Source organism: Chiloscyllium plagiosum, chromosome 25 (assembly GCF_004010195.1).
Source record: "Chiloscyllium plagiosum isolate BGI_BamShark_2017 chromosome 25, ASM401019v2, whole genome shotgun sequence".
In the NCBI taxonomy this organism is placed as follows: Eukaryota; Metazoa; Chordata; class Chondrichthyes; order Orectolobiformes; family Hemiscylliidae; genus Chiloscyllium; species Chiloscyllium plagiosum.
In genome coordinates this window covers 18,900,631-18,927,634 of record NC_057734.1, presented here as the reverse complement: position 1 = coordinate 18,927,634, position 27,004 = coordinate 18,900,631, and positions in this window count along the sequence as shown.

Sequence of the window (27,004 nt, the reverse complement as noted above, 5' to 3'; positions counted from 1 at the left end):
CTTCAGGGAATCTTTGAAATTGTCTCTTTGTCCTCTTCTCATTCAAGTCCCTTCCTTGACCTGGGTGAAGATGTACTTTGGCAGGTGGAACACAGGCATCCTAAGCACATGGCCAGCCCAGCAGAGTTGGTTTTTGATAGTCATGACCTTAATGTTGGTGTTATTGGCTACATCAAGGAGGCTGACGTTAGTATATTTGTCTTCACAGCTGGTGCAGAAAATCCAGTTCTCCTCCAATGTCTTGAGGTCCAAATATTGGAGCCATATTGAGAAGTCAGAGGATGACTGGTCTATACACAAGGATCTTGGTATCAGAATGGATGTCACAGTCATCAAAGACTGATCCTTAGTCATCTGAAAGCAGCATTTGAAGATTGGATGGTGTATTGGATCTCCATATCAATGTCAATCTAGGGCAGGACGCCTTTGAACAAGGGAGTGCAGTTGCAAAATCAGTAGACACATGGTCCTTGACAGAACCGAGATCGGGTCCCAGTGGCAACTGACAATCTCCTTACTGTTGCAATGTTCATCCACCATCGCAGCCTTTGATAATACGTGAATGTCTTCTGCCTAGATAGCCATTGATTAGATTGGATTGCACACTGTCTTGTTGCAGCTCTCCAACCTTACCATTATTGGTGGTCCTGCCAGAAGTTGAGAAGTACTAGTGACATCGCTCTAAGGAACAAGAATCACTCAAGCATCTCCACCACTGCAAGGTGACAATCCAGGGAATGGATCTTTGAGAGCATGCTATAATTAGAAGGCAAATCTATCTTTTGGCCACTAACTAGTCAATTCAGGGAAAGTATTAGACTGATGATTGTTTCCACTGCAGTGTGCTTTCTGCTCTTCATTTCACCTTGGAAAAATGGTCTCAAACTCCCCTGGCAGAAAATCCTGACCAGAATTATGCTATTGGACTCATCAACCATAGCTGAGCATGTCCTTGCCCAATAAGGGGTGAGGTCAGACATGGTGGGTGACCTTTGGCCACAGAATAAGTCGGACCACAATGGTTTTCTATTGTAGGCCCCATCCCATTGTGAGTTCTATTGACTTCAATAGGAATACATATTATGGTTAAAGGGGAGGCAAAAGTGATTTTACAGTTTTGTGTTAACTACCCACCCTCAGCCACACACATCTGGTTTGACCCCAAAAACCTCCACAGAGCTTGTATTGGCCAGGCTGGTTTTTCCCATTTAGTTCATGATTTTGACTTTGTCACTTTGACTGCTACCTTGGTTGAGATCAGCCAACCCCATTCAGAACTGAGCAGGGGTAGGTCAATATTCTTGAACTCCAAACAGCTCACACCATGCAAAAGTAGCATATTTATTCACTTTCAGGCAAAGATTCTTTTTTATTAAGACACTTACGAATGCCAGAGTGTTTGCGTCTTTGTGCCAGTAACCTTTTGGCATGAGTTGAAGCCAAATCCTCACAGACATCGCTGTGATAAGCTCCACAGTAAAATGCACACATTGAATCTTATTACTGAATTTCCATCTGGGATTCTATAACATTTTTTGTTTCTGTTCCCTCATCCTTTGACCTCACCAGAAGGCTTTTTCATGAAATTCTCAGTGATTTCTTCCTTTCGGGTGTATTACATATATTTTTTTTTAAATTTTAGGTGAGAAGAATATTAAACAAAGCCAGACATTCTTAATTCTTGAGAAATACATTTTGCAAATCTTTGTTTGCTGCATTGATAGTTTATTGCTTATGTTCCCACATACAGTCATAGAAAACTCTTCCTCTGATTTTATCTACCTTCTGGGCACAGAATTCAAAGTGGGCAACCCTTTCATACTTTCAGTAACCTTTCTTGACTTGTTTCCCTTCCTTACTTTCAATTCAAGCATTATTAATCCTAAACCTGGCTTAAACTAGCCTCCTCTGTCTCTACTTGCACACAAACAGTGTTATGATGATGGATCAGAATCCCAAAATATTTACAGACCATTCTTACTTTTACCTTCAAATTGTGTTGTTTATAAAACAACTGAAAAATATTAAAATTAAATTCATTAACTTCTGGCAAAGTTCTATGTGAAGTTCCGAGTGTCACGCATATAAATTATCAGGGAAATGTCAAACATAGAAAAACTTAACTGAAAATGTGTTGCTGGGAAAGCGCAGCAGGTCAGGCACATCCAAGGATCTCCAGCATCTGCAGTCCTCACTTTCTCCTCCAGAGAAAAACTTAAGAAAACATGTTCAGTAACTTTTGCATGTTGGTAAAAGTATGTGATCCAGTGTTGAAGGTCACACTGAACTATATTGTTACGTCATATTTGATTGTCTCATTTGGACGCCTTCTCTAGTGTGTCCAGAATCTGACTGAAAAATTCCCATAGTTACCACTTAACAACAGCAAATAGCAAAGTGCTGCAATTTAGATTAGATTCTCTACAGTGTGGAAACAGGCCTTTCGGCCCAAGTCCACACTGCCCCTCTGAAGAGAAACCCACCCAAACCCATTCCCCTACCCTATATCTACCCCTGACTAACACACCTAACACTGTGGGCAATTTAGCATGACCAATTCACCTGACCTGCCCATCTTTGGATTGTGGGAGGAAACCGGAGCACCCGGAGGAAACCCATGCAGAACAGGGAGAATGTGCAAACTCCACACAGGCAGGCAGGAATCGAAGCCAGAACCCTGGTGCTGTGAGGCAGTAGTGCTAACCACTGTGCCACCTGCCCCCCATTTAATCCCGATCCAGGTAAATAATGTATTGAATCAATAATTCCCTTGCATCTCTTGATGTATCCTCAGTGTTTGAGGGGAATCCAGATCACAAGTGGGAACAGCAGGTCAGGGAGAGACCTGCTGGGCACTCTGTCTTACCTGTAGCATCTCAGTCTGTCAAGCAGTGAGAATATCATTCTAGCTGCTGCTACAAACTACAAGTTGGAGGAGAATTTAATTTCAGCAGAATTTAATATGAAACAAGAAAAAGTTACAGCAATAAATTGAGACACAGACATTATGGATATAAATTTTGCTGGAAGCCATGCAGGACCAGGTTAGATTCACTGTTCTCAATGACCAGATCCCTCAGCATTAATTTCCCATTCCCATCTCCAAACTCAGTGCATTTTCAAAGTGCAAGTTGGGAGTGTGATGGAGTACTTCCCACTTGCACCAGCCACAATGTTCAAGAAACTCGACACTATCCAGAACAAAGCAGCTTACTTCATTGGTGTCACATCCACCACTTTAACTATTCACTCACTCCAGCACAGGTGTATAGTGATAACATTGTTTAACATCTACAAGGTTCACTGATGCAACTCGCTGAGGTTCCTTGAAACTCCCTCATAAACAGCAGTGTGGGTGCATCTGTAACACATGGACAACAGCAATTCAAGAAGCTAACCACCTCCTTCCCAAGATGGGCGACAAATGTTGACTTTGCCAATGATGCCCACAAACCAAGAAATTCAAAGAATCTAGAAATAATCATTATGCGCAAGTCTGTGTATGTTAATGCTCTGTGTTGGCCATTTATAGGCTGGGGTTCCACATGAATTGTGATCATGCCAATAACATGATGATTGAGCAGTGATTTAGGGACAATATATACCCAGGTATGAGCCAACGTCATCTCAACAGAAATAATGACAAGAGGAAATAATTGTTGACTGCTAAATAACTCCTCTAAGATGTCCTCCCTCATCCAAAACCAGCAGAAAACCAGAAATAGATAAAGATGCTTATGTTAGTCACATTTCCTTTATTGGGTTAATTTTTCAGAGGAATCCTGACAGTGAAACTACATCAGTACAACATCAATGCAATTATAACCCACATTTATCTAATATGCTTGCAGCTTTCCCTAAGAATACAGAGGTGAGACTGAGTGGGAAAAGCTGATAAACTAATTTGGCAAGAATGAAAGCATGGTCTACATACTGGAAAGTGATAGAGGAGCTGATTAAAACCACAGTCTTTCTAACCGAGCTGGCTTATTAGCCAAGAGTGAATGAAGATATCATCCATTGGACTAGAACTCTGTTCTCAACAAGTTTTTAGGCATTTTTAAAATAGATTCCCTACAGTGTGGAAGCAGACCATTCTGCCCATTGAGAACACACCAACCCTCCGAAGAGCATCCCACCCAAACCCATTCCCCGACTCTATCCTTGCATCCCTGGACACTATGGGCAATTTTAGCACAGCCAATCCACATGACCTGCACACCTTTGGACTGTTGGAGGAAACCAGAGTATCTGGAGAAAACCCATGCAGATATGAGGAGAATGTGTAAACTCCAGTCACCCAAGGCTGGAATCAAACCTTGGTCCCTGGCGCTGTGAGGCAGCAGTGCTAACCACTGTGACACTCAAAATCAATGTGATTTTGGCCCAAGTCAGGTATTGTAGCTGATGTAGCTACACTTGTGTTATTTCCTGTAACATAAAAAACTGGGTATGGAAGTTGTGTTATCAGTAAATACGCAGATATTTATTGCAGGTTGCTATTGTGTATAAACATTTTTAGATACCTAAGTATCTAGGAAAATATTAAACTCATAAGTTGTAAAGATCAGCATGTTTCAGTGTGATATGCTTTAAGAGATCCCAAAATAAGATGGCATTTGAGACCTTTATGCCATGGTGCAGTGGTGATAGCTTGAGCATATGCCTTACAGTACACTGGCACACTGACCATGAGAAATCAGGCAACAGTCTATTTTTCTCAAAGCATAAAAAAAAATCCCAAATGCTTGTCCATAAGCTTGGTTTATCAATTCAATAAATATATAAGCAGATAGAAGATTATCATTTCAAACATCAATGTAACATTACAGAGGTCAAAATGATACGCCATGACGTGATGATTACATAACCATCTGGAGAGGTATGTGTTGTTCTATATGGCACTTATTTGACAGCTTGGTTGTCTTAGTGCTGGTCACCGTCATTCAACATCACCACATGATCATCACTGGAGTGCTTTTCCTCACTCACTTAATGCCTGACTATTGTGCTGTACATTTCTCTAAACTGCATTCTGTTCCTTTTGCGATGTAGCATCATGATCAATAATGGTTTTGTGTGACCTGTGTTGGTAGCATATTTTAGAAACCTTTGCTGGTATTAAGTATTGAGGTTGGGCTGTCTAAAATGCACTTTCTGCCTCTCACCCAGTTTTGGGAGCTCTCTGCCCATTCAGTCATTATGTTGTTCTTGCATTCTCTTCTGTCTTTGAAGAAGAACTTCTTGTGTCCCAGAATGGTTAGACAAGTATTTACTAGGCAAGGTTGCAGACACTTGTATTCTGAGCGTAAGTTGTGCTGGGGATGGTATTCATTTCTCCATTATATTACTGCAGTTTTTGTGCTGCACCAGTGTGAAAATCTTGATTTGTTTCTTGACAATAACAAGAATTGTTTTGTAGTATGCATCATTCCGTTCATTCTACAATATAATTTGAGCATGGATAGCGGGGTGATGATGCAATATGAGCCACTCCCCACTTAATCCATGTTTTGAAACTGTTTGCCAATGTATTGCATTCTGTTTGACCCATGGCACCGAATAAACTGAAAATAGTGCCCATTGTGCCAGGAACATCACGCTCATTGTGTTGCTAAGTCTTCAAACAATAGGAAATTTAGAGAAGTAATACATCAACAGGATGTAATCTTCCCTGTGCCCCGTGAATAGTTCTGTTGTTACTTTGCCCAAGGAGTGGATGGAACTTTGTGTCATCATAGAGGCTCCATCTACTGATTTGTTGATGTATTTGGCATGTCTTCCATATATTCAAGAATCATTGACTATTCTGAGTCATGCCTGATTAGCACACAAATTAATTTGCTTATTGTTTTGCGCTTTCAATATCCAAGTGCCCCTGGCATAACATGGACATTACGTCCTGCCATAATTTTTTAGTAATAAGACTTATTTAGGCTTGAAAATGACCTTGTCCCTGTATGGCCAAAATGAAAAAACCTTTTCAGGTACTTCTTTAATACTGTCATGTCTTTTCTGGATAATGACCTTTTGCATCTCTTGCTTGTCTTCAGCCGTTGCTGATTGTAACTGTTCACACATGAGCTCTGGCCAATGTGTGACAGAGTAACCTTGAGAATATCTTAAAAATCATAGCTAAGACCATCAACATGTAGATCAAAAGAAATATATTGAGCTTTGCATGGGTTGGTTAATCTGCTCACTGTGTCTGACATTATCACCCCATCACCTGGTTGGTATCTCACCTCAAAGATGTACCTTGCAGATCGTTGACTTAGTTGATTGTGTCATGTGTGATCAGCTTTACCATGGTTAAAATGGTTCAAATTGAGATGATATTGGGGTCTGTGTACACTGTGTATCCTCTACCTACCTCAATTTTCCTTTATTGTGTACTCCCTGCTTTGTTTGCTCTCCTTAAATGCAGTTGTCTAGGCTGAATTCCAATTGCAACTTTTTTGCCCAATCAACCAAACTTCCCAATCCCAGGTACTCCAATAAAGAACTGTATTCAAGGTTTGCGTAAAGATTTGTAGCTTGGGTGTTGGTTGCCTTGGTCGTAGATATGTTTGCGGAGCTGGAAAGTTGATTTGCAACTTCATCTGCAGATTCCACGACCCAACACACTAACTACCCTACCTTTTATAAAAAACGTCCAACAGCCAGCCTTTTCCAACCACTGGGATTCAGGACAGCCCATAAACCGAAAGCCACACTCAAACAACAACTCACCAGGACAAAAGACCCGATACCCATCATGTGCAAGACTAACGTAATTTATAAGATTCCATGTAAAGACTGCATGAAACACTATATAGGGCAAACAGGCAGATAACTAGCAATCTGCATCCACGAACACCAACTAGCCATTAAACACAATGGCCAGCTGTCCCTAGTAGCCACACACACAGATGACAAGGTCCACAAATTCAACTGGGACAATGCAACGATCATAGGACAAGTTAAATGGAGGACAGCCAGAGAATGTTTACAAGCCTGGCACTCATCCACGGACTCCATCAACAAACACATTGACCTCAACCCAATATACCGGCCACTACAGCAAACAACCGAAACCAGCGAGCAGAAGCACCAGGATTGGAACCAAATAAATTCGAGAAGACACAGTACAGTAGTGCTTCACAGGAAGCTCCAAAGCACTGAAGATGTCACCTAGACAGGGGACAAAATGTCTACGAATCAACTTCCCAGCTCAGTGAATGTAACCAGAGCCAGGGCAAAGAACTATATTTGAAAATCGACGTACGGATGTAAGTGAAGGAGTATTTTGGTATCTAAGAAGTTGGAGGGCTTTCCTAGCATAAAGGAGCAGCCAGGCTCAGGGACAGTGTGCATTCGGACTCCTAGAGTCCAAGATGGTCCAGACTGTCACCACAATATACAAGGAGTAGTATTGGCTCAAAGCTAAAGATCAAGCAATAGGTGTAGCAGTTGTTTAGGAGAGTTCCAGACTTTCAAAACCTACACAATCAAATCAATCCTCCACTCCCACCCATGGTGGTAGCCTTCACATTGAAAACTAAACACAACCACAATGTGGGTTTTCTGTATCTGCAGATAATTTGCATATAATCATGGTACATTATAGGACAAGTCTCTTTTAAGTTAGGATAATGTATCAGAGCAATTGAAAACAAATAAAATCCCATTGTTTTGTCTGATTGATGTTTGGTACAAAGGACAGAAGAGGTGAGACTTAGGATGGGGTTGCAATGCAGAGGAGGTGAAGGTGCTGGTGGGGGAACCTGGGTGGTTTCTAATTTCCCAGGCAATTTTGAGGACCAGGAAAATGGAGGAGAAAACTCCCTGATGCATTCCAGCCTCCTCACATGTTTCCTCGAGATACCTTCAGGGCAGTGACAGCAACTCATCAGCAACTAATTAGCAGCAATTTTCCTGCATCATTGAGGCATTTCTAGCATTGCATGAGACCCTTGCTGCATTTACAGTTTACCAGGTCATAGAAAGTGCACACACTGAGTGGTAGGTCAGAGCACTGCCACAAATGAATTAATTCAATTGTCTTAGGATACAAACTGTAAAGTCCCAAGACTCCACAGACAGAAGCTTGAAATCCTTCCAATCACCTGAGGACTGCAGTAAGGAATGCAGGTGGTGAGGAAGTAGTGACTATTGTTTCCAACATGGCCGCTTTGCCCAGTCAGTCTCACACCCATTGCACATCGGCATAATTCTCATTGCTCACACAATGAAGGGCTTTGCAGCCTCACCTCCTTACCTCCCCAACCAGCTCTCCATCTCTAATTGAACAGTGATCCTATATGTTCTGACCTGAGCCCAGGAGGCTCACTTCAATTGCTGCAAAAAGTAGTAGGGACCCAAAAACTACTGGTAACAAGTCCCAATTACTAGTAACTCGTTCCAACTACTGGTACCTAGTCCCAACTGCTGGTAACTCATCCCAACTCCTGGAAACTAGTCCCAGTTACTGGTAACTCATCCCAACTAATAGCAACTAGTCCCAACTACTGGTAGCTAGTTCCAACTACTGGTAACTTTCAAAGAGCAGACAAGTCACATCAAAAAGAGTTAAATTTAAGCAAGATGAACCGCTTTGCTAAAGCCAACCTCAACATGCATTCCTGGGACAATACAGGCATTAACATGGTTTCTCTTAAATTTTATTCATGGAATGTGAGTATCACTGGCTAGGCCAGCATTTATTGCCCATTCATAATTGCCAGAGTGCAGTTAAGGGTCAACTATGTTGAGTCACATGGAGGCCAGATCAGGAAATGATGTCAGTGATCTTCCCTTACAGAAGTTAGTGAACCAGATGGGTTTTTCCAACAATTGACAATAAATTCATGGTCCTCATCAGATTCTTATTTCCAAATTATAGTTGAATTCAACTTCCATCATCTACCATGGGTTTCTAGTTTAATAAGAGAAAGTGAGCACTGCAGACGATGGAGATCAGAGTGGAGAGTGTGGTGCTGGAAAAGCACAGCAGGTCAGGCAGCATCCGAGGAGCAGGAGAATCGACGTTTTGGGCAAGAGCCCATCATCAAAATGAGGAATGAGGAACAGTTTAGCAATAATACCACTAAGCCATCACCAACTCATAAATTTGTAATCAGACTGGTGTGGAGCACTGGTCATTATGATAACATGGCTGCCATGCCCAAGAAAACAAGGATCTTGTGTAAATAAAAAGTTTCTTCAATGGAAATGATTTCTAAAGGATGACAGCAAGATGAAACAGGGAGAGAGAATATTTAGAAAAATAAACTAAAACTGAGAAGATCACATGGAATCCAGGGAGAGCTAACCGTTTGGATATAAACTCAGTTGGAAGGTGGGAGACAGAGAGTGATGGTGGAGGGTTGTTTTTAGGACTGGAGGCATGTGACCAATGGTGTGCAGCAAGGATCGATTTGGATCCATTGCTTTTTGTCATTTATATAAATGATTTGGATGTGAGTATAGGAGGTATGGTTAGTAAGTTTGCAGATGATACCAAAATTGGTGATGTAGTAGACTGTGAACAAGGTTATCTCAGAGCACAACAGAACCTTGATCAGATGAGCCAATGGGCCAAGGATGGAGTTTAATTTAGATAAATGTGAGTCGTTTCATTTTGGAAAGGCAAATCAGGGCGGGACTTATACACTCAATGGTAAGATCCTGGGGTGTGTTGCCAAGCAAAGAGACCTTAGGGTGCAGATTCATAGTTTCTCAAAGGTGGAGTCACAGGTAGACAGGGTCATGAAGAAGGCATTTGGTATGCTTGCCTTCATTGGTCAGTGCATTGAGTATAGGAGTTGGGATGTCATGCTGCAGCTATACAGAACATTTATGAGGCCACTTTTGGAATACTGCATTCAATTTTGGACTCGTTGCTTTAGGAACAATGTTATGAAACCTGAAAGCTTTCAGAAAAAATTTACAAGGATGCTGCATGATTGGAGGAGTTGAACTACACGGAGAGGCTGAATAGACTGGGTCTATTTTCTCTGGAGCACCAGAGGCTGTTGTGTGACCTTATGAAGGTTTATAAAATCATGAGGGACATGGATAGTGTGAATAGCCAAGGTCTTTTTCACAAGGTAGGGGAGGCCAAAACTAGAAGGCTTGCGTTTAACATGACAGGGGAAAAATAGAAAAAGGAACCTAAGAAGTAACACTTGCATGCAGAAGGTGGTGCATGTATGGAATGAGCTGCCACTGGAAGTCATGGAGGCTGGAACAATTACAACATTTAAAAGACATCTGGATGGGTATATGAATAGGAAGGGTTCAGAAGGATATGGGTCAAATGCTAGCAAATAGGACTAACTAATTCAGGATATCTGGTTGACATGCATGAATTTTACCAAAGAGTCTGTTTCCATGATGTACAACTCTGTAACTCTATGATTCTCTAAGTGTAAATTGGCCACTGGAGGGTTAAGGACTGAAAAGATGTAACAGAGAAACCAGATTGTAAAAGAGGTGTTCTTAAATCAGAGATCTGGACTGAAGAAAGAACTATGGAAAACATGAGTCAAGGGTGAAACTGAGAAATAAGAAAGGGATGGTCACCTTATTGGAATTGTATTATAGACCCCCTAAGAGTCAGAGGAAATTGAGAAACAAATTTGTAAGGAGATCTCAGTTATCTGTAAGAATTAGAAGGTGGTTATGGTAGGGGATTTTAACTTTCCAAACATAGACTGGGACTGTCATAGTGTTAAAGCTTTAGATGGAGATGAATTTGTTAAGTGCATACAAGAAAATTTTCTGATTCAGTATGTGGATGTACCTACTAGAGAAGATGCAAAACTTGACCTAACCTTGGGAAATAAGGCAGGGCAAGTGACTGAGGTGTCAGTGGGGGAGCATTTTGGGGGCAGCGACTATAAGTCTATCAGTTTTAAAATAGTGATGGAAAAGGATACACCAGATCTAAAAGTTAAAGTTCTAACTTGGAGAAAGGCCAATTTTGACAGTATTAGGCAAGAACTTTGAAAAGCTGATTGGGGGCAGATGTTCGCAGGTAAAGGGATGGCTTGCAAATGGGAAGCCTTCAGAAATGAGATAACGAGAGTCCAGAGAAAGTATATTCCTGTTTGGGTGAAAGGAAAGGCTGGTAGGTATAGGGAATGCTGGATGACTGAACAAATTGAGGTTTGGTTAAGCAAAAGAAGGAAGCATATGTCAGGATAGATCGAGTGAATCCTCAGAAGAGTATAAAGGCAGTAGGAGCATATTTAAGAGGGAAATCAGGAGGACGAAAAGGGGACATGAGATAGCTTTGGCAAATAGAGTTAAGGAGAATCCAAAGGGATTTTACAAATATATTAAGGACAAAAGAGTAACTAGTGAAAGAATGGGGCCCCTCAAAGATCAGCAAGGCCGCCTTTGTGTGGAGCCGCAGGAGATGGGGGAGATACTAAATGAGTATTTTGTATCAGTGTTTACTGTGGAAAAGGACATGGAAGATATAGAATGTAGGGAAATAGATGGTGACATTTTAAAAAATGTCCATATTACGAGGAGGAAGTGCTGGATGTCTTGAAACACATAAAAGTGGATAAATCCCCAGGATCTGATCAGGTGTACCCTAGAACTCTGTGGAAAGCAAGGGAAGTGATTGCTGGGCCTCTTGCTGAGATATTTGTATCATCGATAGTCACAGGTGAGGTGCTGGAAGACTGGAGGTTGGCTAACGTGGTGCCACTGTTTAAGAAGGGCGGTAAGGACAAGTCAAGGAACTATAGACTGGTGAGCCTGATGTCGGTGGTGGGCAAGTTGTTGGAAGGAATCCTGAGGGACAGGATGTACATGTATTTGGAAATGCAAGGACTGATTAGTGATAGTCAACATGTCTTTGAGCGTGGGAAAACATGTCTCACGAACTTGATTGAGTTTTTTGAAGAAGTAACAAAGAGGATTGATGAGGGCAGAGCAATAGACGTAATATATATGGACTTCAGTAGCTAAGATTCGCTTTCCCGAAGTGCAGCACCTCACATTTATCTAAATTAAACTCCATCTGCCAGTCCTCAGCCCATTGGCCCATTTGGTCAAGATCCCATTGTAATCTGAGGTAACCTTCTTTGCTGTCCACTACACCTCCAATTTTGGTGTCATCTGCAAACTTACTAACTATGCCCCTTATGCTCACATCCAAATCATTTATATAAATGACAAAAGGTAGTGGACCCAGCACCGATCCTTGTGGCACTCCACTGGTCACAGGCCTTCAGTCTGAAAAACAACCCTCCACCACCACCCTCTGTCTTCTACCTTTGAGCCAGTTCTGTATCCAAATGGCTAGTTCTCCATGTATTCTGTGAGATCTAACCTTGCTAACCAGTACACTTAATGGTAAGGTCCTAGGCGATGTTGCTGAACAACGAGACCTTGGAGTGCAGATTCATAGCTCCTTGAAAGTGGAGTCGCAGGTAGATAGGATAGTGAAGAAGGCATTTGGTATGCTTTCCTTTATTGGTCAGACTACTGAGTACAGGAGTTGAGAGGTCATGCTGTACAGGACATTGGTTAGGCCACTTCTGGAATATTGCGTGCAATTCTGGTCTCCTTCCTATAGGTAGGATATTGTGAAACTTGAAAGGATTCAGAAAAGATTTACAAGGATGTTATCAGTGTTGGAGGATGTGAGCTGTCAGGAGAGGTTGAATAGACTGGGGCCGTGTTCCCTGGAACTTTGGATGCTGAGCAGTGATCTTATAGAGGTTTATAAAGCCATGAGGGGCATGGATAGGATAAATAGACAAGTTCCTTTCCCTGGGGTGGAGGAGTCCAGAACGTGAAGTCATAAGTTTAGGCTGAGAGGGGAAAGATATAAAAGGGACCTAAGGGTCAACTCTTTCATGCAGATAGTGGTGTGTATGGATGAGCTGCCAGAGGAAGTGGTGGAGGCTAGTACAATTGCATCTGGATGGGTATATGAATAGGAAGGATATGGAGGGGTATGGGCTTGGTGCTGGCAAACAGGACTAAATTAAGTTGGGATATCTGGTAGGCATGGACGAATTGGATCGAAGGGTTTGTTTCTGTGCTGTTATATTAAAAAGACTCCAGCCTGACAGATGTAATTACATGTCGTCTGTCATTATACTTTATGCATGTGATATTCCAGAGGCAGTCTTTATCAGGTCGAGTCAGGAGGTGAGAGAGAGATTGTCAACGAAAACCAAAGAAGGAAAGAAGCAATCTATTTTACTTTGAGAACTACAGTAAGATCATTGAATGTGCACCCCAGTGAAAGATTAAGCTTACCTGGATTCAGATTAGTGAGAGCTGACAAAGGCAGGAACATCAAGATCAAGTGAACCATTTATTTATACATTTGAGACTATATTTACAAGTGCTCACTGAGAATTAATCGAATCATGAAGCTACTGGATACATTGAACATTTTCATAAAACATCAACACAAATGTCTCATTACAGTTCACTTATTGATTCATTTCACTGGACTCTGTCTCTGAGCTTTGAGCAACAGCTCTTCTTGAGGAGCGGAAATATACATTACTTCCAAATTGCCTTTATTATTTCCACTTCTTCTCCTTCCTACTCTTTTTGGGTCATGATTTACAAACATTGGGTTTCCTTCATCATGCTTCACATGGCCATCTTACATTTCTGAACCTGGACCACCTATATTTGAAGTGTATTTGACAATTGGATCACAATGGAATCCAAGAATCCCCACATGCTGCAGCCTTGGCACATCGCCTGAACCTCCATAGTTAATATGTTTTGATTATTTAATTATACTATTCACTTATTCATGATATCTATTAGATATTTGATCAATTTTTACTATAACTTTTACATTATACAATGTAAAAATTTAAAAATGAAAACCTAAAATTATCTTGACTGTTCTTCTCTAAATAAAATCCGATCTCTGAGGATTTTATTGTGGCAGTGGGCAGAAGTAAAAAGTAATTCAAAGCTGGTAGTGTGTAAAGATTCTAACCCTCCAAAAAAGAAATGAATCAATGAACATTAGCAGTAAATGTGAGAAAAAGCCATTTAAAGGTCATAAATTATGACCTTGCGCTGCCATCAATTGCTGCACAGTCAACTGGAAAAGTGAACATATTACTCCAGATCAAAACTGTCATGGTGTTTAATGAGGAAAATTTGAAAGTGTTCCCACTACAGCGGATAGTATGTCGAAATATTTTGTCAACATGCATGGGCACAAGGACCATGCACAAATGAGTCATAAAGGAAAAGGTGGAGGAGACAAGAGAGACTGGGCTGAGAACAAAAGGCAGCAGAGGACTTATGATGAACGATCAGCTGGATAACACACCTAATGTGCCCCTCAGCTGTCTGAGCATGATGGAGCATTGGTCCCTGAACATACGTCAGCCTCTGCTCGGATTTTGTTGCTGAGGACTTCTTAATTGGGCCATGAAGTGGCATGAAGGATGGTCAACATTCTGCCACCCACAGCAGTAAAAGCCTCATATTTTTAAGAGGCGGAGTCAGCTAATGGCCACATCAGAGAAATCAAAGGTTTTGCAAAACCAAAGATTGTATTACAAAAAGTCAAAACAACAGCACTTCTAAAAGGGAGAGAAACAGACAAAGGAAGCATATGGTGAGGTCAGTGCAGGAGAGAGCGAAAGAAAGAAATCCACACTGCTAACCAACAGAGCAGTGAACCTGCACAGTTACTGCCTTTGCTGTTTGAATTTATGTATCGCTGGACATCGAACTGCATCTGGGAAAATTAACAAACAGTGAAAATCACAACTGATTTTAGAGGAACCTGTTTTGGAGAGGTCACAGCACAGAAACAGATAAGTGGATATTTTAAGTGTGGACTCAGAGCAAGTCTGCAGTAGTGAGTAGAGTGGGTTCTTTCTTGATATGACTTATTGAGATATATCTCTTGATTAACTTAAAATATAAGCCATAAGTATTAACTACCCCAGAGCAGTGTTTTGTGGAGGAATAAGACAGTGCTATTTTCTGGGTCTGTAGATTGAAAGAAACAAAAATAGCCTTTAGTAGAGTGATATGCTCTTCTTGTCAGATGTGGGAGTTTAGGGAGAATTTGCAGGTTACTGCGGGTATATCTGCAATAAATGCCGCTGGTTGCAAATCCTATCAGATTGAATGGTTCGATCGGAGACACAGTTAGAGGCAATGAGGAATTTACAAGATCAAGGTGATGTGATGTATGGCAGTTATCGGAAGGGGGAAAAGTCACAGATACAGCCACATAATGGTTTAACTTCAGGAAAGGTAAGAGAGGTAGGCAGTAAGGGCAGGACTCATCAGTGGCTTTCCCCATTTTAAACAAATATGCTGTTTTGGAAAATGTAGGGGGTGATGGATTCTCAGGGTAATGTAGCACAATCAGCCAGGGTGGTTCCAATGCATTGAGGGGTATATTGGGTTTGAAGCGATCGATTGTGTTAGGGGACTCTCCAGTCCGAGGTAGAGACAGATGTTTCTGTGGCCGACAGCAAAACATCAGAAGGGTGTGTTGCTTCCTTGGTGCCAGGATCAAGGATGTCTCAGAGAGGGTGCAGGATGTTCTCACGGGGGAGAGGGGCCAGCATATGTCAGGTATAGGCAGGATAGATCGAGTGAATCCTGAGAAGAGTATGAAGGCAGTATACTTAAGAGGGAAATCAGGAGGGCAAGGACATGAGATAGCTTTGGCAAATAGAGTTAAGGATAATCCAAAGAGTTTTTTACAAATACATTAAGGACAAAAGGGTAACTAGGGAGAGAATAGAGCCCCTCATTGGAACCAATGACATAGGAAGGGAAAAGGTTGAAATTCTGATTACAGAGCATTAGGCAGGAATTTAAAAATGAGGTCCTAAAGAGTAGTAATGTCTGGATTGCTCCTGGTGCTACGAAGTAGTGAGGGCAGGAATAGGAGAATAGAGCAAATGAATGCATTGCTGAAGAGCTGGTGTATGGGAGAAGGATTCACATTTTTGAATCATTGGAATCTCTTCTCGGGTAGGAGTGACCTGTACAAGAAGGACGGATTGCACCTGAATTGGAAGGGGACTAATATACTGGCAGGGATATTTGCTAGAGCTGCTCGGGAGGGTTTAAACTAGTAAGGTGGATTGGGACCCAAGGAGATAGTGAGGAAAGATTTCAATCTGAGACTGGTGCAGTTGAGAACAAAAGCAAGTCAAACAGACAGGGCAGGCTGGGACAAAGCAAACAACAGGGTAGAACTGACAAATTAAATTGCATTTATTCCAATACAAGAGGCCTAACAGGGAAGGCAGATGAACTCAGTGCATGGTTAGGAACATGGGACAGGGATATCATAGTAATTACAGAAACATGGCTCAGGGATGGACAGGAGAAAGTGAGGTCTGCAAATGCTGGAGATCAAAGTTGAAACTTTATTGCTGGAACAGCACAGCAGGTCAGGCAGCATCCAGGGAACAGGAGATTCGACGTTTCGGGCACAGGCCCTTCTTCAGGAAGAAGGGCCTGTGCCCGAAACGTCGAATCTCCTGTTCCCTGGATGCTGCCTGACCTGCTGTGCTGTTCCAGCAATAAAGTTTCAACTCAGGGATGGACAGGACTGGCAGCTTAATGTTCCAGGATACCAATGCGACAGGAAGGATAGAAAGGGAGGCAAGAGAGGAGGATGAGTGGCGTTTTTGATAAGGGATAGCATTACAGCTGTGCTGAGGGAGGATATTCCCGGAAATACATCCAGGGAAGTTATTTGGGTGGAACTGAGAAATAAGAAAGGGATGATCACCTTTTCTGGATTGTATTATAGACCCCCTATTAGTCAGAGGGAAATTAAGAAACAAATTTGAAAGGAGATCTCAATTATCTGTAAGAATAATAGGGTAGTTATGGTAGGGGATTTTAACTTTCCAAACATAGAGTGGGACTAATATGGTGTTAAGGGTTTAGATGGAGAGGAATTTCTAAAGTGCGTACAAGAAAATTTTCTGATTCAGTATGTGGATGTACCTACTTGAGAAGGTGCAAACATTGACCTACTCTTGGGAAATAAGGCAGGACAGGTGACTGAGGTGTCAGTGGGAGAGCACTTTGGGGCTAGTGACCATAACCTTTTAGTTTTAAAATAGTGATGGAAAAGGATAGACCAGATCTAAAAGTTGAAGTTCTAAATTAGAGAAAGGCCAATTTTGACGGTATTAGGCAAGAACTTTCAAAAGTTGACTGGGGGCAGATGTTCACAGATAAAGGGACGGCTGGAAAATGGGAAGCCTTCAGAAATGAGATAATGAGAGTCCAGAGAAAGTATATTCCTGTCAGGGTGAAGGGAAAGGCTGGTAGGTACAGGAATGCTGGATGACTAAAGAAATTGAGGGTTTGGTTAAGAAAAAGAAGGAAGCATATGTCAGGTATAGGCAGGATGGATCGAGTGAATCCTGAGAAGAGTATGGAGGCAGTAGGAGTATACTTAAGAGGGAAATCAGGAGGGCAAGGACATGAGATAGCTTTGGCAAATAGAGTTAAGGATAATCCAAAGGGTTTTTTCCAAGTACATTAAGGACAAAAGGGTACCTAGGGAGAGAATAGAGCCCCTCAAAGATCAGCAAGGCAGCCTTTGTGTGGAGCCACAGGAGATGGGGGAGATACTAAACGAGTATTTTGCATCAGTGTTTACTGTGGAGAAGGACATGAAAGATATGGAATGTATGGAAATAGATGGTGACATCTTGAAAAATGTCCTTATTACAGAAGAGGAAGTGCTGGATGTTTTGAAATGCATAAAGGTGGATAAATCCCCAGGACCTGATCAGGTGTACCCTAGAACTCTGTGGGAAGCTCGGGACATGATTGCTGGGCTTCTTGCTGAGATATTGTATCATTGATAGTCACAGGTGAGGTGCTGGAAGACTGGAGTTTGGATAATGTGGTGCCTCCGTTTTAGAAAGTTGGTAAGGACAAGCCAGGGAACTATAGACCAATGAGCCTGATGTTGGTGGTGGGCAAGTTGTTAGAGGAAATCCTGAGGTACAGGATGTACATGTATTTGGAAAGGTAAGGACTGTTTAGGGATAATCAACATGGCTTTGTGCGTGGGAAATCATGTCTTGCAAACTTGAGTTTTTTGAAGAAGTAACGAAGAGGATTGATGAGGGTAGAGCGGTAGATGTGATGTATATGGACTTCAGTAAGGCGTTCGATGAGGTTCCGCATGGGAGACTGGTTAGCAAGGTTAGATCTCATGGAATACAAGGAGAACTAGCCATTTGGATACAGAACTGGCTCAAAGGTAGAAGACAGAGGGTGGTGGTGGAGGGTTATTTTTCAGACTGAAGGCCTGCAACCAGTGGAGTGCCACAAGGATTGGTGCTGGGTCCATCAGTCAAACAAATGATTTGGATGTGAGCATAAAAAGTATAGTTAGTAAGTTTGCAGATGACACTAAAATTGGAGATGTAGCGGTCAACAAAGAAGGTTACCTCAGATTACAATGGGATCTTCACCAGATGGGCCAGTGGGCTAAGAAGTGGCAGATGAAGTTTAATTTAGATAAAAGTGAGGTGCTGCATTTTGGGAAAGCAAATCTTAGCAGGACTTATGCACTTAATGGAAAGATCCTCAGGAGTGTTGCTGAACAAAGAGACCATAGTTCCTTGAAAGTGGAGTTGCAGGTAGATAGGATAGTGAAGAAGGCGTTTGGTATGCTTTCCTTTATTGGTAAGAGCATTGAGGACAGGAGTTGGCAAGTCATGTTGCAGGGCACTGGTTAGGCCACTGTTGGAATATTGCGTGCAATTCTGGTCTCCTTCCTATCGGAAAGATGTTGTGAAACTTGAAAGGATTGAGAAAAGATTTACAAGGACAATTTGAGCTATAGGGAGAGGTTGAATATGTTCGGGCTGTTTTTACCTGGCGTGTTGGAGGCTGAGGGGTGACCTTATAGAGGTTTACAAAATCAGAAGGAGCATGGATAGGATAAATAGACAAAGTCTTTTCCCTCAGGTGGGGGAGTCCAGAACTAGAGGGCATAGGTTTAGGGTGAGAGGGGAAAGATATAAAAGAAATTTAAGGCACAACCTTTTCACGCAGAGGGTGGTACGTGTATGGAATGAGCTGCCAGAGGAAGTGGTGGAGGCTAGTACAATTTCAACATTTAAAAGGCATCTGGATAGGTTTATGAATGGGAAGGGTTTGGAGAGATATAGCCCAGGTGCTCGCAGGTGGGACTAGATTGGGTTGGGATATCTGGCCGCATGGATGAGTTGGGCCAAAGGGTCTGTTTCCGTGCTGTATATCTCTATGACTCCTTGATTCTAAGTTGCGAGATGGCTTAACCATGTGCCAAATTTATCATATTGTGTAGTGACAATGTGTTTTGCTGATGCATTTCTTTCTTGTATGTCAAACACTATGATGCATATTTCCTTCAACAAGTGCACCCCATGTTGGAACAATAGGACTTCTATATAGCCGCCAACAAGTAAGCTGTATGAGATACAGCAGATTCATTTTCCTTATCTCTGGGTAATCCCAAAGCCTTCTTTACAAGATTCACCATAGACTCAACAAAAGCAGAGGTAGCACCAGCCTTGGGACATTAAAGGAATGAATAATATTGCACTGGCATGAGTTCCAGCTGCTTCTTCATGCTTGGCTGTCTTGAATGGCATTTGCTCATGAGGTCTGTGGAAGGATATGCAAATGATTATCCAACTGAATCTTGCAGCCTCATGTTCCTGTGATCAGTATCAATATCATTGATGTTGCCAGATGTGCAAATGGACACAACCAATGTCCCCAGATAGCACTCATGCAGACAGCTGGCAGCCATGTGTGTGTTAGACTGCACCAGACCACCTCACATTGTTGTGTGCAGTTGTGGAAGGTGATCCTGTAGTGTTGTGCATAATTGAGAACTCAACCGTCTGTATGAGAGGCATACAACTCACTTCGAGTCTGAAACCCTGTGGGAGTTAGATTCTTATCAACCTCCTAGGTTCCTTTCCCTTTTTCTTCAGAAACTCAGTGACTCACTCTGTGCTCAATCAACAGCCAATTTCTGGACTCTGTGTGCCGTGTATAAATTTGGTGATGTGTACAAGCATTTCTACGGTGAGTCAGCCCTTTCTGGCTTTTCCTTCACTCACATAAAGAGCACATGAATAAATGAGCACACTTACCTAACTATAGAGTCATTGAGCTATACAGCACAGTAACAGACTCTTCAGTCCAACTCATCCATGTAGAGCAAGTTTTCAAACTAAACTCGTCACATTTGCCTGCATTTGGTCCAAATCCCTCTAAACTTTTCCTATTCATGTACCTGTCCAAAGGTTTGTTAAATGTTATAACTGTACCTGCAACTATCACTTCCTCTGGCTGTTCATTCCACACACAAACTCCACCTGTTGGCCTTCAGGTCCCTTTGAAATCTTCCACCTCTCACCTTAAAATATATGCCCCCGAGTTTTGAACTCCCCCACCCTAAGGAGAAGACTTTTACTATTCATCATATTTATGCCGCTCATGATTTATAAACCTCCATAAGGTCACCCCTCAACCTCCTACGCTCCAGTGAAGAGAGTCCCAGCCTGTCCAGTCTCTCCTTATAATTCAAACCCTTCAGTCCAAGCAACATCCTGGTTAATCATTTTTGCACCCTCTCCAAATTAATAATAAATTTCCTGTAGCAGGGTGACCGGAACTGTACACAGCACTCCAAAAACAGTCTCACCGATGTCCAGTATAAGTGCAATGTGGTATCCCAACTCCTGTACTAAGTGGTCTGAGCAACGAAGGAAGCTTGCCAAATGCTTTCTTTACCACCCTGTCCACCTGTATGCAACACTTATGCAAAATCATTGTGTGTTTCCACAGTCAGATTATATCTAATACAAATGTGGAAAAAGGCCATTTGGTCCATTAAGTGCACGACCCTCCAAAAGAGCATCCCACCCAAACCCAGCCGCAGCCCACTACCCTATCCTTGTAACCCTGCATTTACCATGGCTAATCCACCTAGGCTGCAGATCCCTGGACACTACAGGTCAATGTCAGCATGGTCAATCCACCTAACCTTTGGACTGTGAAAGGAAGCCAGACCACCCAGATGAAATTCATGTTGACATGGGGAGAACATGCAAACTCCTCACAGTCACCCATGGTTGGAATCAAACCCAGATCCCTGATGCTGTGAGGCAGCAGTGACAATCACTGAGCCGCTGTGCTGCCCAGATGTGAATCAAATGATCATATGAACAACACAGGTGTATATTATGAGTTCTACACTCTCTACTCTCTATAAACTACATTAGTCAATTATGTCTTCTCAATCCACTCTATTATTTCTCATAAGGAATTAACTGTTTTGTTTCTGCAGTTCTGCTTCATGTTGCTTTGTTGCCTTGCTGAGTAGATGCAGTTTTATTATCAAAAATAAAAGCAATGGTGAATGAGAGTGGGTTACTTCCCACAGCATGATCTCTTTCTCAGCCAAAGCAACACAACATTACTTACGTTGTTGTCACTTCCCTAACATCATTCTTAATACAATCTTGCTAAAATTTGCATGTTACATTAAATATTTTTGTATTGTACTTTTTTTAACCTCACCCTCCATAAATGTCCTGTGATTTTACAATCCAGCAATTTGCTCTCATTTAATTGTGCAACTTCTCTCAGAACTCCCATTAGTTTCTCCAAGTCATTGACATTGTGTTGGCTTCTTCCATGACAAAATGCCATTGTTTCTTTCTTCTACATCACTTAACTGCATTATCCAGAGGGTAGCGAGAACGTGGAACTTGCTATGACATAGAATAGTTGAGCTCAATAGTATAGTTACCTTTAGAGATTGATTGGTGTTTCAGGCAGGAAGGAATAGAGAATGTGCTGGTAACGCTAGTGAGCTTGGATCATAAACACAAACAAAGACCGGTTTGCAAACTGACCTATTTCTCTTCTGTATGTACTCTGTGAGTTAATGCAAACCAGAGCTATTTGCCCTCACTGGAATTCTGCTTAAGTTTCTCCAACTTGGGCTTGGCCAAAAAATCAGGCTTTTTGAATTTAGCATTCTACACAAACATTGTGCATTTCACAGTTGGATCAACATTTTGACATTTATACTGTTTAAGTGGCTCGTTAGCTGCTTGAGAAGCATTAAATGATCATTATTACAGATGGGTTCTGATTGGCTGATATTCTTTCCATTGCCATTAACAAAATTGCATTTTCCTAAACGGAACATCTTTAAAACTAGCATTCGTGCAATTTTATTGACGAGTCACACTTTATGAAGAAAACTGGATATCTCCCCCTTCCCCAAAGAAAGCGGGAACTTTTCTTTATTATTGGAGGCGCTAGTGGACGTAATACTCTAGACTTGCTATTTTAAACAACATCAGTTTTACTGATCCAAAAGCAAAATACTGTGGATACTGGAAGTCTGAAATAGGAACAAGAAATGTTTGAATCACTCAGCAAGTCAGGCAGAATCTCTGGAGAGAGAATCAGAGTTGCTATTTCAAGTCAATGAATTTTCTGAATAATTTTGTGGCTTTATGCCATTTTGACTGAGTTGTTAGGACTCTCATCTCTACTCAGAATCCGACTGTTGCAAGCACTACTGAAGGAGCTGAGTAACAAAACCTCAGACTGGTATCTCTGAGGAAGTGCCACACTGTCAGAGATGCCATCCTTCAGATGAAATGTTAAACCAAAATCCCCATCTGCAGGTTCTGGCAAAGATCCAGTGGTCATAGAGTATTTCCAACTCCCCTGCCTGAACCAGTATCACAAAACTAGGTTAACCACTCATTTATCTTTCTGCCATTTGTGGATCCCTGTCTGCTAAATTACTCCTGCATGTGTTTAAAGAGTACTGTAATTCATTGCACATGCTTTTCTCTGTGAAATGCAAAGTAATGAGAGAAGATGCTGCATAAATGCAGGTCTTTCTTTTCTTGTTCAGTCTTCATGCCACCTCCTTGCATTTATGGTTCTATACATTTATTTCTGATGTATGTTTACAAGTGTAATTCAGATTGTGATTGTCCTTTCAACATCTGACACAGTGAGGAAAGAATAACGGCTAAGTTGTATTAATTTCATTTTCTATTCCTATTAACCATGTTTAGCCCCACTGTAGATTACCTATTGTTCAATATCCTTTGGATTCTTCTGACCAATTGTTCAATCTTTCAAATTACATCCTTTTTTTTCCTCGGAATAGCCTGTTTCCCACACATCTGAGATGGAGTCTGTTATTCTCATTTCTTTCTGAAGGATCATTTGTAAATATTGTGAATAAAGGCCCCAAGACTCCAGTGGCCTCTACTGGTTATACACATCCAATTAGAACAATTTCCATTAAGTGCTGCTCTTTGTTTCCTATTATCTAACCAATTTACAACATCCTAATTTATCTAAAGAGATTTCACTTTTAGCCACAAGTCTCCAGTGAGGGATCTTATCAAATCCTTTCTGAAAGTCGAGTTATCTGATAGAAGCCTTATAACCATCATCACCAATTTTATTGTATCTTCTTTTTTAAAAAAAATCAATCTATTAGTTAGGTTTGGCTTCTGGTGCATGAGCTCAAAGCAAGAGCAGACGATGCTGGAAGCACTCAGTAACAATGAAAGCACAGATGCTGATGCTTCACATTTCATCCTTCACAATACAGAGATCTGGACTTTAATAAAACCAAATGATTAGAACAAAACAGAAAGATTCAACAGTTCTGAAGAAGAGTCTTATACAATTCAAAATGTTCACTCTATTTCTCTTTTTGCAGATGTTATCAAAATTACTAAATATTTGGAGTGTTTTCTGTTTCTATTTTAGATTTCCAGCATCCACAGTAATTTGTTTTTATTTCATGAACCCATGTTGGTTTTGCATTATTGATTTCCATTATCCTTATTCTTAAAATATTAATGGGTTTGGATTAGGAAACATTCACCCAAAACTTCTGCCCTGAATTTCCATAGTTGTAAAAATTTTAAACAATACTTTGTTATTTCTAACCAAGGGGAAGGAAGGTGTCATGAGAATACTTTCAGTTTAAACTTCTCACTGTGTTAAAAAAAAATTAATAGTAATGGAAATAAAGGCATTTTCCTCACATCATGGAGTCTCTCCATTGCAGGTTCTCCTCAAGTTTGTTTGATATTGCCACATTTTTGTTTCCTCTTTGGAGAATTTTGTGCTGGATTATAAACCTACTTGAATCACATCACAAAAATTTAGCTGTGGTGCATTAGTCTCAGAGCAGGTACTGGGAAACCTGAAGCTTCCAGTTCAGAGGCAAAGGAGCCAGCGACTGAGCCATTAGACCTCCAATCGTTAGGTCAAGAATTTGTACTTTGTGTGTCCCAGGGAGTTCCAAATTCTTCCAATTTTAGTTAATTTGCAAGTTCAAGGCTTCTTCTCCCTCATTATCACAGTACTAGTGGGCCAGTTAGCTCAGTTAGTTCGATGACTGTCATATGGTTCAGAATAATGTCAGCAGTGCAGATACAATTCCCATTTTTGGCTAAAACCTGGAACCTGTCTCCTTGCCCCTGCTCCTGAGAGCAGAAAGCAACAGCAAAGCACCATTAAACAAAATTGAACAAAGGATGAGGCATTGTCAGACAATAAGCCACAGATCACAAATGATATGGCATCAGGATACTCCATTCCTCTTGATCTCCGGCCATCCTTTGGTTAGATTATTTCTAATTAACCTGTTCAGACATGTTGTTGCACATCACTAGAGCAAGTGGGACTTAAATCCAGGCCCCCTGGTTCAGAGGTAAGAATGCTACTGCTGCACCATCTTTTGAAGATTTTTATCCAGCACACTATTGCGCAAGGTTTAGGAGCATCTCTCGGTAGCCTGGCCAACATTCATCCCTCAATCCCAGTCATGAGGAAAACCAAGTTAATGGTTTCTTTCTCCTTATTCTTGTTCCTGGAACCTCATGATGCACAAAACCTATTGCGTTACCCTACACAAGCAGCCAATGAACCCTTAAAAGAATGGCCTGGGATACAGCCTCGACTGCAGCAAAGGAAATAACCTGTCGCTAACGGATAGACTGGCTGTTTTTACAACCCGCACAATCTCTTTTCCACTGGGTGAGTAAACCAAGCAGCTGATATGCCAGCAGCAGTATTCCTTCTCTGACAAAATTGAAAATCGCCCCCTGTTGTGAAAGGTTTGGAGATGTTTCTGAGACACATGGTAGAAGTAAACTCAGGTGCGTGACTCAAAAGCTACAGAACAGGGTTCATTTATCCATTGAGCTACAGGGGTGGTGAGGGCAGAATGGAGGAGGATTGTCTAATAACATTATGTACAAAAAAGCGAGAAAATAAAAGCCTCATCTGCTTTGGTCTGAGGTCTCCTCAGCTTCTTCATATCCTCATGTTCAAATCGCAGCAGCTGTGATGATTTCATTTGCATGTTAATAACCTAAAGGCCTCCACAAACCGCGGAATAAATGCTTTTTATTACACGCGTATCTGTTCCAATGCAGCTTGAATGAAAACTCTGGTAATTAATTGTTTTAAGCGATTCTATTAAAAACTGTCTGGCAGCAATCTGTGCAGAATGTTGAATATTTATAGATGCCAGAACAAGAGCAGAGAGACAGTGCAGAGAAACACCAACCAGCGCCTGCATTATTCCCTTAAAGCTGCAGCATGTTTTACCTGTGTACTATCTTGTGCAGAATGAAACACACTTCAATGACACTGTTTTGAGGAGGAAGCTAGACTCTTTTGAAAAATGGTTTGTTTCAAGTTGTTGTCACCACAATTTTTCCCTCTCCTCCTCAGCTATCATTAAGAACATCACTTCAAGCCAGTCTTCACGTGTGGCACCAACAAATAGAATCAATGGGCGACTCAGTTGGGAGGTGGGAGTCCAGTCTAATTTTTACTTAATATCTGAAGATGGGACAAGACTCCGTATTGCCCATATCTCAGGTCTAAATAGGAGGGACAAAGAAACATAAGAATATGGGCCATTCAGCCCCTCAAGCCTGTTCTGCCATTCAATGAGATCATGGCTGATCTGTGGCCGAACTCCATAAACCCACCTTTGACCCATATACCTTAATACCTTTGCTTAACAAAAAAATTATCTATCTCAGATTGAAAATGAACAACTGATCCGACATCCACTGCCGTTTTTCAGTGACAGTTCCAAATATCTACCACTTTTTCTGTGTGAAAATGCTTCCTAACATTTGTCCTAAATGGTCGAGCCATAATTTTTAGATTATGCCCCATTAATCTTGAATCTCCAACCAGTAGAAATAATTTATCTTCACGGGCGGCAGGGTGGCACAGTGGTTAGCACTGCTGCCTCACAGCACCAGAGACCTGGGTTCAATTCCCGACTCAGGCGACTGACTGTGTGGAGTTTACACATTCTCCCCGTGTCTGCGTGGGTTTCCTCCGGGTGCTCCGGTTTCCTCCCACAGTCTAAAGATGTGCACGTCAGGTGAATTGGCCATACTAAATTGCCTGTAGTGTTAGGTAAAGGGGTAAATGTAGGGGAATGGGTGGGTTACACTTCGGCGGGTCGGTGTGGACTTGTTGGGCCGAAGGGCCTGTTTCCACATTGTAAGTAATCTAATCTGATCTAATCTACCCTGTCTTTTCCTGTTAATATTTTGAAGATTTCAATCAGATCAATGGCCTAATTTAAATAATCTCTTTTCGTAATTTAGTCGCTGAAGTGCAGGTATTATAGAGTCATAGAGTCCTACAGCATAGAGACAGGCCCTTCGGCCCAAACTGGTCCATGCTGACCAAAATGTCCATCAATGCTAACCCTATTTTGCTGCACTTGGTCCATATCCTTCTAAAGCTTGCCTATCCATGTATTCGTCCAAATGCCTTTTACATGTTGTTAATGTACCCGTCTCAACCACATACACTGGCAGCATAATGATTGTATCATTCTTGTAAATCCATATTATACTCCCTCAAGTCCAATATATCCTCCCTAAGGTGTGGTGCCCAGATCTGCTCACAGTAC